The 13,329-nt window shown below is 37.6% G+C and overlaps 1 long non-coding RNA gene across 1 annotated transcript in view; it reads right to left on the bottom strand.

Moving 5' to 3' along the window:
- The window catches only part of LOC133542926 (uncharacterized), a 32,716-nt gene that overhangs the window by 3,642 nt on the left and 15,745 nt on the right, over positions 1–13,329 (bottom strand). Inside the window, exon 3 of the long non-coding RNA XR_009804248.1 lies at positions 2,238–2,418. This is a non-coding gene — a long non-coding RNA (uncharacterized LOC133542926). The remainder of the gene's footprint in view (positions 1–2,237; positions 2,419–13,329) is intronic.

Here is a 13,329-nt window from a genome sequence, read left to right as displayed (position 1 = left end):
AAAGTTGACATATTGTACTGGCTTTAAAGGTAAAAACTAGCAAGACGGCCCCGCTTCCTTTGATCCGTGTGTCTGTGGCCCCCAGTCTAAGAAGTCTGGCCCCTCCTGAAGGCACTTTGGCCCCGCCCCCTCCAACTGCCGTGTTCATAAAACGGCGTTGACGGCTCCGCCATTTACGGGTGTTGAGGACCTCCTTATCGATTGACGAAGGGCCGATTGTCCGAGACGAGGTTGTGAAGGGCCAGATTTAAGGCGGACATCCTTCAGTGTCACCTGACGCTAAGAGGCCCGCAGAGAGCAGTAACCATAAATAAAAGGGAATGATGTGCGGACAAAAGCCGTCGATAAGATTCCGGGGCGTCCTGCCAGTGGCGAGCAGGAAGTGCACTTGATTAGTTTGAAAAGTGCGCTGTGGGGAGGCGTTGTCCCTTTTAATGAGACGGATGTAGTGTTTGACTAATGCAGTGTCTTCATCTCCCGGAGAAGGTGACGTCTTGAGATATTTTCATTTGTCACGGGGGCCCCTCCCTTTGTCGCGCGTTGCCCCGACGACCATCCGTCATCGTCTCCGCGACTGCATTATTCATTAGCGCTAATTATTTCCACGTAGCGTCTGGCCCCGATATATTTAACCTCCGCATTACGGCCGGGATAATGGCCTGGCGGAATGGGAAGAAGTGGAGTTGAAAGAAGATGGGGAAAGGGGGGGGGGGGTTGACAGGAGAGACTGTTAGCACTTTGGGACAAGAAGCCCCAGAAGTGACAGCACATTTGTTCCCGTCTCATTTGCATACTAAGAGGAGGACGTGGCAGCTCGGGGATGAACTTTGACACCCGCACCCACCTGACTCGCCACTAGGGGGCCACCACCAAGTCCACTCAAGTCACCATCGGCCTTCTTATTCCATCCCATTGATTCCAAGTTAAATCATACTTTTTTTTAAAACGCATGATCAAATATATACACTTTAGGATAGGCTCCACGCGACACCGAGGGGGACAAGCAGTAGAAAACGGATGTAAAATAACACTTTAATTATTTCCTCCTAATATAAATATATATATATATATAAAATTAAAAATATCCGAATATATATGATGTATATATATATTCTAAATTTATTTATTCAAGTTTAATGTATTTTATATATATATATATATATATATATATATATATATATATATATATATACAAATATGTACAAAAATATACGTGAATATAATATATTTATTTATGTATATAATATGTAAATATAATATATATTATAATGTATATATATGTGTATATATAAATAAATACAAAAAATATACGTAAATATAATATATTTATTTGATACATATAATGCGTAAATGTAATGTATAATATATATATATATATATATATATATATATATATATATATAAACATCTATATATATACATACATTCATATTTATGTGTGTAAATATATATATATACACCTATATATATATATATACATATATATATATATAAATTGATGGAAAATAATACTTTAATTAGTTCCTCCCAAGTGTGTGTGTATGTATATATATATATATATATATATACACACATATATATAATATATAGATGGATAGATATCTATACATAATTTATATATATATTTAAATGTAATTATTTGAATTAAATGTAGTTTTTAAATAATACATATGTATATAAATATTTACAAAAAACATATATATATGTATATATATATATGATATATATATTTGAAATTTATTTATTCAAGTTAAATGTATTTTATCTATATATACATATACAAATATGTACAACATATATACGTAAATATAATATATTTATTTAATATATATAATATATAAATATAGTATATAATATAATGTATATATATAAATATATACAAAACTATATGTAAATATAATCTATTTATTAGATATATACAATGCGCAAATGTAATATATAACATAATATATATATAAACATACATCAATTTATATATATACACATACATACATACATACATACATACATATCTAACCTGTAATCTGTTTTGAAAACAGATTACAGGTTAGAAAAGTTTCTTCAGGTTGCATGGAGGTGGTCTAAAACCTCTTTTTAATTAAAAAAAACTAAAAAAAACAAAAACAAAACAAAACAGAAAAACAAACAAATCGGATGTGAATCGATTTGTTTGTGCATAATACAGACTACAAGAATGGGTGTGAATGGAGAATGGATCCTGAATAGAACAGTCTCACCAGGAATGGGAAGGCTACAGAATGGTTGGAGTCCTTCTCCTCACACCTGCAGCATTAAAAGATCATCTTCCGTTTTCATCTCGGTGGGGACTTCCTGCTCCTCTCCGCACGTCACCAGGGAGACGGAAGCCACCCGGCTGCTGGCTGCTGGTGTTGTCATCAAACGCTCCTCTCTTCCTGCCTTGCACACCCCAACAAACATTCATGTTCATCACTTTCACTTTTCAGCATTTTTCAACCGTCTGGTCAGGAAGTAAGAAGGTCAGCTTCTAGGTCACAGTCGTCCATTTACTACTTTGCATTTTTAATTATAACTCCAAGTTTCTGCTTGAATTCTTGACCACTCTTATGACAAAGTTGGTGCAGTTCAGCTAAATGTGTTGGTCTTCTGACAAGAAAGAAGTTTGTAAAATAGTTCAAAAAGAGGTTTGTAAAACAGTTCAAAAAGAGGTCGTAAAAGAGTTTAAAAAAGAGGTCGTAAAAGAGATCAAGAAAGAAGTTTGTAAAAGAGTTCAAAAAGAAGTTTGTAAAATAGTTCAAAAAGAGATTTATAAAGAAGTTTAAAAAAAAGAGGTTGTAAGAGTTCAAAAAAGAGGTCGTAAAAGAGATCAAGAAAGAAGTTTGTAAGAGTTTAAAAATGAGGTTGTAAAAGAATTTAAAAAAAGAGGTCATGAAAGAGTTCACGAAAGAGGTTTGTAAAAGAGTTCAAAGAGAGGTTTGTAAAAGAGTTCAAGAAAGAGGTTCGTAAAAGACTTAAAAAAAGAGGTTTGTAAGAGTTCAAAAAAGATGTCGTAAAAGAGTTAAAAAAAGAGGTCGTAAAATGTTCAAAAAGAAGTCGTAAAAGAGTTGAAAAAAAAGAGGTCGTAAAAGAGATCAAGAAAGAAGTTTATACAATTGTTCAAAAAGGGTTTTGTAAGAGGTTTGTAAGAGTTCAAAAAAGAGGTCGTAAAAGAGTTAAAAAATAGAGGTCGTAAAATGTTCAAAAAGAAGTTGTAAAAGAGTTAAAAAAAAGAGGTTGTAAAAGAGATCAAGAAAAAAGTTTGTAAAAGAATTCAAAAAGAGTTTTGTAAAAGACTTCAGTTTGTAAAACAGGTTGTAAAATAGTTTAAAAAAGAGGTTGTAAAAGAGTTCAAAAATTGGTTCTTAAAATAGTTCAAAAAGAGGGTTGTAAAATAGTTCAAAAAGAGGTTTGTAAAAGAGTTTAAAAATAAGTTTGTAAAAGAGTTTAAAAAAAAGATTGTAAAAGAGGTCGTAAAACAGTTCAAAATAGGTGTAAAAGAGTTCAAGAAAGAGGTTTTTAAAAAAGATTGTCCAGGGTGTACCCTGCCTTCCGCCCGATTGTAGCTGAGATAGGCGCCAGCGCCCCCCGCGACCCCGAAAGGGAATAAGCAGTAGAAAATGGATGGATGGTGTCTGGAGGGGAGTCAGGCCCTGCTTCCTGTCCGCTTTGTAGTTCTTGGATCATAACAATATCAATTCATCAATCAATTTTTATTTATACAGCCCTAAATCCCAAGTGTCTCAAAGGGCTGCACAAGCCACAACGGCATCCTCGGTTCAGAGCCAACAACAGGGCAAGGAATAACTCACAACCCAGTGCGACGTCAATGTGGACGACTATATCTTTCTGTTGATGACAATACATGAAAGAAACAGACACCTTCATGTTGCTTTCCATCCTACACAGCGGAGTTTTACAAGCCTTCTTCTTGGCAGCTTCAAAGACATGTTTCTCCTTCTTGAAATGAAACACAACGTTTTTGTGACAACTTGGATACAATTATTCTTACAGACGGTTGTTTGGATTGGGTCGTACAGGTAAATGCTGCGCAGGGAGAGAGAGCACACTCCGTGGTCAGCCGGGTTGTCGAGGAGATGGCGGGAAATAAACACGAAGGTTTGGACGCCCGTGTCATAAAGTCAAGTGTTGCGTATTTCCCGACTCCATCTTGTACTTTGTCGCAGACGTGTTTGTTTATTGTGACAACACAAAGTTGATGATCATCTGCTCGCCACGCTCGCCACGCTCCACGCCACATCATCCTTCTCAGCTGGGATGGCCACGCCTCCTCGCCCGCCAGCCACCAGATCTGTCTCGCTGACATTTAGATTTGCCTTCTTTTTCAAAGCTGTCCTATGATTTTTTTTTTTTTTCCTCCTACAGGCCACAACACGCCGTTTGTGTTTCTCTCCAGTCAAGCATTCATTCCAACTTGAGGACATTTTCTTCTCCGCAAAAAATGAAGATGTTCTCTCAGGGAGCGTGGAACAATGACACTGCCTGCACCAGAGTTAGGGGGCGCTAAAAATATATTCACATCATTCTTAGTCATCCTCATTCTGGTTTGATTCAACATTTAATTAATTTAAATCTATTTTTAAAAATATGATTATATCTCGATGCAACTAGAAAGATCTTTTAAAATCTGTTTTGAAAATTTCAATTACAATGACTACACCACATAATCCATGGGCAGAAATAAATAATTTATCCCCGGGATTTTTGCCTTTGCTCTTCATGAGTTAGGTCAAGAAAATGGAGATAGTAAAAAAAAACCCAAAGCAATTTAATAATAAAAAAAACATTACAATAATAAACAAAAGAGTCAAGTAATAATAATAATGACTGAGATGCTAATAATAGGGGTGTGACTCTATGGGTACCTAATGATTCGACCCGATTCCGATTCCTGAATCGAAATAAACCAATTTTTGTATTATTTGGCAGAATAATTGTAATGCAACATTTTCAAAAGAGGTTACAGGTTGGCAAACAACCTTCTAAATGCATGGAGATGACCCCAAAAATACTTTTCTAAAAAAAAATACATAAAATAAAAATGTTTTTGTCTTTTATAGCATAGCTCGGTTGGTAGAGTGGCCGTGCCAGCAACTAGAGGGTTGCAGGTTCGATTCCCGCTTGTGCCATCCTAGTTACTGCCGTTGTGTCCTTGGGCAAGACACTTTACCCACCTGCTCCCAGTGCCACCCACATTGCTTTAAATGTAACTTAGATATTGGGTTTCACTATGTAAAGCGCTTAGAGTCACTTGAGAAAAGCGCTATATAAATATAACTCACTTCACTTCACTTTTTTTAAATCGAATTTTAGAAATTCATCCATCCATCCATTTTCTACCGCTTATTCCCTTTCGGGGTCGCGGGGGGCGCTGGCGCCTATCTCAGCTACAATCGGGCGGAAGGCAGGGTACACCCTGGATAAGTCGCCAAATTGAATCTCAAAAAAGAAAAAAAATATATAAATAAATAAAAAAATATACACATTTTTCAAATGCAATTTCGAAAATTGTCAATTTAGAATTGGGATTAATAAGAATCATATTGGTCTATGATTTGATTTTTTTTTTTTTTGCACTCCTAAAACATGATGCAAGTGTTTTGAATCGATATCCAAATCAAACTAATTCTTGTATTATGTTTAATTTGGTATAAAAATTATAAACTATTTCAACACAGGTTAAAAAAGCTGCTTCTGGCTGCATAGAGATGGCCTAAAAAAAGTTTATCTTTTAGAAATAGTTTCTCAACAAAAAATAAATACACATACATATATGTGTATATATATATATATGTATGTATGTATATATATTAGGGGTGTGGGAAAAAATAAAAAATCGATTCGAATACGAATCGAATCGTTTATGTTGTGCGATTCAGAATCGATTCTCTTTTTTTTTTAAATAGATTTTTTTCTCATTTAAAAATGTTTTTTTATTTTTATTTTATTTTATTTTTTAAATCAATCCAACAAACCACTACACAGCAATACCATAACAATGCAATCCAATTCCAAAAGCAAACCTGAGCCAGCAACACTCAGAACTGCAATAAACAGAGCAATTGAGAGGAGACACAAACACCACACAGAACAAACCAAAAGTAGTGAAACAAAAATGAATATTATCAACAACAGTATCAATATTAGTTATAATTTCAGCATAGCAGTGATTAAAAATCCCTCATTGACATTATCATTAGACATTTATAAAAATAATCAAAAAGAACAATAGTGTCGCAGTGGCTTACACTTGCATGGCATCTCATAAGCTTGACAACACACTGTGTCCAATGTTTTCACAAAGATAAAATAAGTCATCTTTTTGTTTCCTTTAATAGTTAAAACAAATTTACATTATTGCAATCAGTTGATAAAACATTGTCCTTTACAATTATAAAAGCTTTATTTTTTTTTTTTTTAATCTACTACTCTGCTAGCATGTCAGCAGACTGGGGTAGATCCTGCTGAAATCTATGTATTAAATGAATACAGAATCCTTTTGAATCGGAAAAATATTGTGATGTGCTGTCAGGGGAGGCAAGTGAGGCAGTGCCTCACTTGCCCAACCATGAGGTGTTCCAAAACAAAGTACAACCCCCGTTTCCATGAGTTGGGAAATTTTGTTAGATGTAAATATAAACAGAATACAATGATTTGCAAACCCTTTTCAACCCATATTCAGTTGAATATGCTACAAAGACAACATATTTGATGTTCAAACTGATAATCTTTTTTTTTTTTTTTTTTTAGCAAATAATCATTGACTTTATAATTTGATGCCAGCAACACATGACAAAGAAGTTGGGAAAGGTGGCAATAAATACTGATAAAGTTGAGGAATGCTCATCAAACACTTATTTGGAACATCCCACAGGTGTGCAGGCTAATTGGGAACAGGTGGGTGCCATGATTGGCTATAAAAGCAGCTTCCCAAAAAAATGCTCAGTCTTTCACAAGAAAGGATGGGGCGAGGTACACCCCTTTGTCCACAACTGTGTGAGCAAATAGTCAAACAGTTTAAGAAAAACGTTTCTCAAAGTGCAATTGCAAGAAATTTAGGGATTTCAACATCTACGCTCCATAATATCATCAAAAGGTTCAGAGAATCTGGAGAAATCACTCCACGTAAGCGGCATGGCCGGAAACCAACATTGAATGACCGTGACCTTCCATCCCTCAGATGGCACTGTATCAAAAACCGACATCAATCTCTAAAGGATATCACCACATGGGCTCGGCAACACTTCAGAAAACCGCTGTCACTAAATACAGTTGGTGGCTACATCTGTAAGTGCAAGTTAAAGCTCTACTATGCAAAGCAAAAGCCATTTATCAACAACATCCAGAAAAACCTCCAGCTTGTCTGGGCCCGAGATCATCTAAGATGGACGGATGCAAAGTGGAAAAGTGTTCTGTGGTCTGACGAGTCCACATTTCAAATTGTTTTTGGAAATATTTGACATCGTGTCATCCGGACAAAAGAGGAAAATAACCATCCAGACTGTTATCGACCCAAAGTTGAAAAGCCAGCATCTGTGATGGTATGGGGGTGCATTAGTGGCCAAGGCATGGGTAACTTACACATCTGTGAAGGCACCATTAATGCTGAAAGGTGTCACGCCCATGGGGTGCATGTTGGTTTTGGTCATGGTCGGTTAGTTTTTTTGGACATTCAGTTCTTGTTCCTGCACTTCCTTGTTTTTCTTAATTCCATAGCAACTCATTAGTTTCCACCTTGTCTTCATGTCACGCCCCTGTCTTCACGTCTCACACCTGTTTGTAATCACCATAGCTATTATTTAAACCAGAAGTTGCCAGGAAGTCATCTTGGCGACTTTACCCCTCAACTCCTTTCATGCCATGCCATGCCTAGTTTCCCTCCTGCTCATCAATCGATCAATCAATCAATGTTTACTTATATAGCCCTAAATCACTAGTGTCTCAAAGGGCTGCACAAACCACAACACAAACCACTACGACATCCTCGGTAGGCCCACATAAGGGCAAGGAAAACTCACACCCAGTGGGACGTCGGTGACAATGATGACTATGAGAACCTTGGAGAGGAGGAAAGCAATGGATGTCGAGCGGGTCTAACATGATACTGTGAAAGTTCAATCCATAATGGATCCAACACAGTCGCGAGAGTCCAGTCCAAAGCGGATCCAACACAGCAGCGAGAGTCCCGTTCACAGCGGAGCCAGCAGGAAACCATCCCAAGCGGAGGCGGATCAGCAGCGCAGAGATGTCCCCAACCGATACACAGGCAAGCAGTACATGGCCACCGGATCGGACCGGACCACCCTCCACGTAAGTTTTTTTGATTTTTGTTATGTCACAGTTGTTGAGTTTTGTTTGTTTTGTCTATAGTCATGCCATAGTGCTAGTCTTTTGTTCTCTAGTCAAGTTTGTTCTCCGCCCTCGTGCGCGCCTTTTGTTTGCTTCCTTTGTTTATAATTTGTTAGTTTAAATAAATATGTACTCACATTCACGCCTCGCTCGTGCCAATTTCCCTTTGCGTTGGGAAAAACAAACTATCCCATAGTCCAAGTCTTGACAGAAGGTACATACAGGTTTTGGAACAACATATGCTGCCATCTGAGCGCCGTCTTTTTCATGGACGCCCCTGCTTATTTCAGCAAGACAATGCCAAGCCACATTTAGCAAGTGTTACAACAGCGTGGCTTCGTAAAAAAAGAGTGCGGGTACTTTCCCGGCCCACCTGCAGTCCAGACCTGTCCCCCATGGAAAATGTGTGGCGCATTATCAATCAATCAATCAATCAATGTTTACTTATATAGCCCTAAATCACTAGTGTCTCAAAGGGCTGCACAAACCACAACACAAACCACTACGACATCCTCGGTAGGCCCACATAAGGGCAAGGAAAACTTACACCCAGTGGGACGTCGGTGACAATGATGACTATGAGAACCTTGGAGAGGAGGAAAGCAATGGATGTCGAGCGGGTCTAACATGATACTGTGAAAGTTCAATCCATAATGGATCCAACACAGTCGCGAGAGTCCAGTCCAAAGCGGATCCAACACAGCAGCGAGAGTCCCGTTCACAGCGGAGCCAGCAGGAAACCATCCCAAGCGGACGCGGATCAGCAGCGCAGAGATGTCCCCAACCGATACACAGGCAAGCAGTACATGGCCACCGGATCGGACCGGACCCCCTCCACGTAAGTTTTTTTGATTTTTGTTATGTCACAGTTGTTGAGTTTTGTTTGTTTTGTCTATAGTCATGCCATAGTGGTAGTCTTTTGTTCTCTAGTCAAGTTTGTTCTCCGCCCTCGTGCGCGCCTTTTGTTTGCTTCCTTTGTTTATAATTTGTTAGTTTAAATAAATATGTACTCACATTCACGCCTCGCTCGTGCCAATTTCCCTTTGCGTTGGGAAAAACAAACTATCCCATAGTCCAAGTCTTGACAAAAGGTACATACAGGTTTTGGAACAACATATGCTGCCATCTGAGCGCCGTCTTTTTCATGGACGCCCCTGCTTATTTCAGCAAGACAATGCCAAGCCACATTTAGCAAGTGTTACAACAGCGTGGCTTCGTAAAAAAAGAGTGCGGGTACTTTCCCGGCCCACCTGCAGTCCAGACCTGTCTCCCATGGAAAATGTGTGGCGCATTATCAATCAATCAATCAATGTTTACTTATATAGCCCTAAATCACTAGTGTCTCAAAGGGCTGCACAAACCACAACACAAACCACTACGACATCCTCGGTAGGCCCACATAAGGGCAAGGAAAACTCACATCCAGTGGGACGTCGGTGACAATGATGACTATGAGAACCTTGGAGAGGAGGAAAGCAATGGATGTCGAGCGGGTCTAACATGATACTGTGAAAGTTCAATCCATAATGGATCCAACACAGTCGCGAGAGTCCAGTCCAAAGCGGATCCAACACAGCAGCGAGAGTCCCGTTCACAGCGGAGCCAGCAGGAAACCATCCCAAGCGGAGGCGGATCAGCAGCGCAGAGATGTCCCCAGCCGATACACAGGCAAGCAGTACATGGCCACCGGATCGGACCGGACCCCTTCTACGTAAGTTTTTTTGATTTTTGTTATGTCACAGTTGTTGAGTTTTGTTTGTTTTGTTTATAGTCATGCCATAGTGCTAGTCTTTTGTTTTCTAGTCAAGTTTGTTCTCCACCCTCGTGCGCGCCTTTTGTTTGCTTCCTTTGTTTGTAATTTGTTAGCCCTAGTGTGTGAATGTGAGTGTGAATGTTGTCCGTTTATCTGTGTTGGCCTTGCGATGAGGTGGCGACTTGTGCAGGGTGTACCCCGCCTTCCGCCCGATTGTAGCTGAGATAGGCACCAGCGCCCCCCCGCGACCCCAAAAAGGGAATAAGCGGTAGAAAATGGATGGATGGATAGTTTAAATAAATATGTACTCACATTCACGCCTCGCTCGTGCAAATTTCCCTTTGCGTTGGGAAAAACAAACTATCCCATAGTCCAAGTCTTGACAAAAGGTACATACAGGTTTTGGAACAACATATGCTGCCATCTGAGCGCCGTCTTTTTCATGGACGCCCCTGCTTATTTCAGCACGACAATGCCAAGCCACATTTAGCACTTGTTACAACAGCGTGGCTTCGTAAATAAAGAGTGCGGGTACTTTCCAAAATGTGTGGCACATTATGAAGCGTAAAATACGACAGCGGAGACCCCGGACTGTTGAAGGACTGAAGCTCTACATAATCGGGGCGGCATAGCTCGGTTGGTAGAGTGGCCGTGAGGGTTGCAGGTTCGATTCCCGCTTGTGCCATCCTAGTTACTGCCGTTGTGTCCTTGGGCAAGACACTTTACCCACCTGCTCCCAGTGCCACCCACACTGGTTTAAATGTAACTTAGATATTGGGTGTCACTATGTAAAGCGCTTTGAGTCACTTGAGAAAAGCGCTATATAAATATAATTCACTTCACTTCATAAAACAGGAAAGGGAAATAATTCCACTTTCAAAGCTTCAACAATAAGTTTCCTCAGTTCCCAAACGTTTATTGAGTGTTGTTAAAAGAGAAGGTGATGTAACAGAGTGGTGAACATGCCCTTTCCCAACTACTTTGGCACGTGTTGCAGCCATGAAATTCTAAGTTCATGATTATTTGCTCAAAAAAAAATAAAGTTCATAAGTTTAAACATCAAATATGTTGTCTTTGTAGTGAATTCAACTGAATTTGGGTTGAAAAGGATTTGCAAATCATTGTATTCTGTTTATATTTACATCTAACACAATTTCCCAACTCATATGGAAACGGGGTTTGTAGTTTGATGTCGCCGGGCGGTGAGTGATACGTGACTAAATAGTTTGATGCTCTGAGTGAGACTTGATGATGTTCATCCTTCAACAACTCCTTTTGACTTTCCAATTTCTGCTCCTCACAAGCACCTTTACCTACTTACCTACTTACTTACCCACTTACCCACTCCCACCACCGTCCCCCCCCGCATCATTTCCTTCGCAAAGATGGTGCTTTGCGTTATGAAATATTCACAAGCCAATTTTCCCGCTCCATCAGAGGTTGGGGAGCGCCATAATTACACCATAATCCATAACGCCCTTCATTTGGTTCGCCTGGGGAATTGGAGTGTCCGTCACACTAAATATGTCGCTGGGAACACCAACACCATTCTTCCTCTCCGCCCTTTTGGGTGGATGGATGCTCAACACCAGGGGTCGGGAACCTTTTTTGACTGAGAGAGCCTAGAAGCCAAATATTTTAAAATGTATTTCTGTAAGAGCCATATCATTTTTTTTTTTTAATACTGAACACAACTAAACACGTGCATTTTTAAGTAAGAGCAACATTTCTAGACTACAATAGGTCTCTTATTCTTTGTAATAACATTGTTATTAAAAAAAAAAAAGTCTGCGGGCTATAGAGCGTTTTCCGTTCGGGCTCCAGTACTCTGGAATGCCCTCCCGGTAACAGTTCGAGATGCTACCTCAGTAGAAGCATTTAAGTCTCATCTTAAAACTCATCTGTATACTCTAGCCTTTAAATAGACCTCCTTTTTAGACCAGTTGATCTGCCGCTTCTTTTCTTTCTCCTATGTCACCCCCTCCCTTGTGGAGGGGGTCCGGTCCGATGACCATGGATGAAGTACTGGCTGTCCAGAGTCGAGACCCGGGATGGACCGCTCGTCGGGACCCAGGATGGACCGCTCGCCTGTGTATCGGTTAATTATGTTTTATTTAAGAAAAATAAATATTATTAATATACAATATTACTTTGGTTAGGATTTATTTATTTAAGCACAGCTTGATTGTGTTAAAAAAATATATTTTTTACAAGTTTTTAGGAGTCCTTTCTTTTGCAGAATATTTAATTAGTATTTAATTTGTAGTCAGCCTAAAACTCAATAATAAACTTTGTGTCTTACTTGTCACTTGGCAGGATTTATCTGGGTAAAGTGTACATACATCATCTATAATTAAATAATGATAAAATTAATAATAATAAATAATAATGATAATAATAATACAATTAAAATGATGATAATAATAAAATAGTAATTACAAATAATAACAATAATACTAATGATAATAATAATGATAACAATAATAATGATAACACTGATAATGATATTAATAAAAAAATGTTAATAATAATAATAATGATAATAATAAGGTAATAATTCATAATTAAAATAAATAATAATAATAACGATATATGACAATAATAATGATAATATAATAATAATGACAATGATAATAATACAAATAGCAACTTATATCTGTCAATAGGATTTATTTATTTAAGCAGAGCGTAATTGTAAAATAAAGTAATTACATTTTTATGAGTTCTTACAAGTCCTTTCTTTTGCAGAATATTGAATTAGTATTTATTTTTTAATCGGCCCAAATCTTAATAATAAACTTTGTGTCTTACTTGTCACTTCGCAGGATTCATCCGGGTAAATTGTACATACATTAGCCATAATTTTTTAAGGATGATGATGATAGTAATAATAAATGAATAACAATAATCATGATAATTATAATACAAATATGTTATAATAATGATAATAATAATAATATTGATAAGAATAATGAAAAATTATAATAATAATAATAAAATAATAATAGTAATGATGAATAATAATAATACTAATGATAATACTAATAATGATGATAATATTAATACACTAATAATAGTAAATAAAAATAATACAATAATAACAATGATAATAATAATTATACTGATTTTAATCCAAGCAAAAAAAAATAACAAAAATAATTATAAAAAAACTATAATGATAATAATTAAAT

Source organism: Nerophis ophidion, linkage group LG25 (assembly GCF_033978795.1).
Source record: "Nerophis ophidion isolate RoL-2023_Sa linkage group LG25, RoL_Noph_v1.0, whole genome shotgun sequence".
NCBI classification, from domain to species: Eukaryota; Metazoa; Chordata; class Actinopteri; order Syngnathiformes; family Syngnathidae; genus Nerophis; species Nerophis ophidion.
The sequence above is the reverse complement of the archived record's forward strand: the minus strand, read 5'-3'. Positions and strand labels throughout refer to the sequence as shown.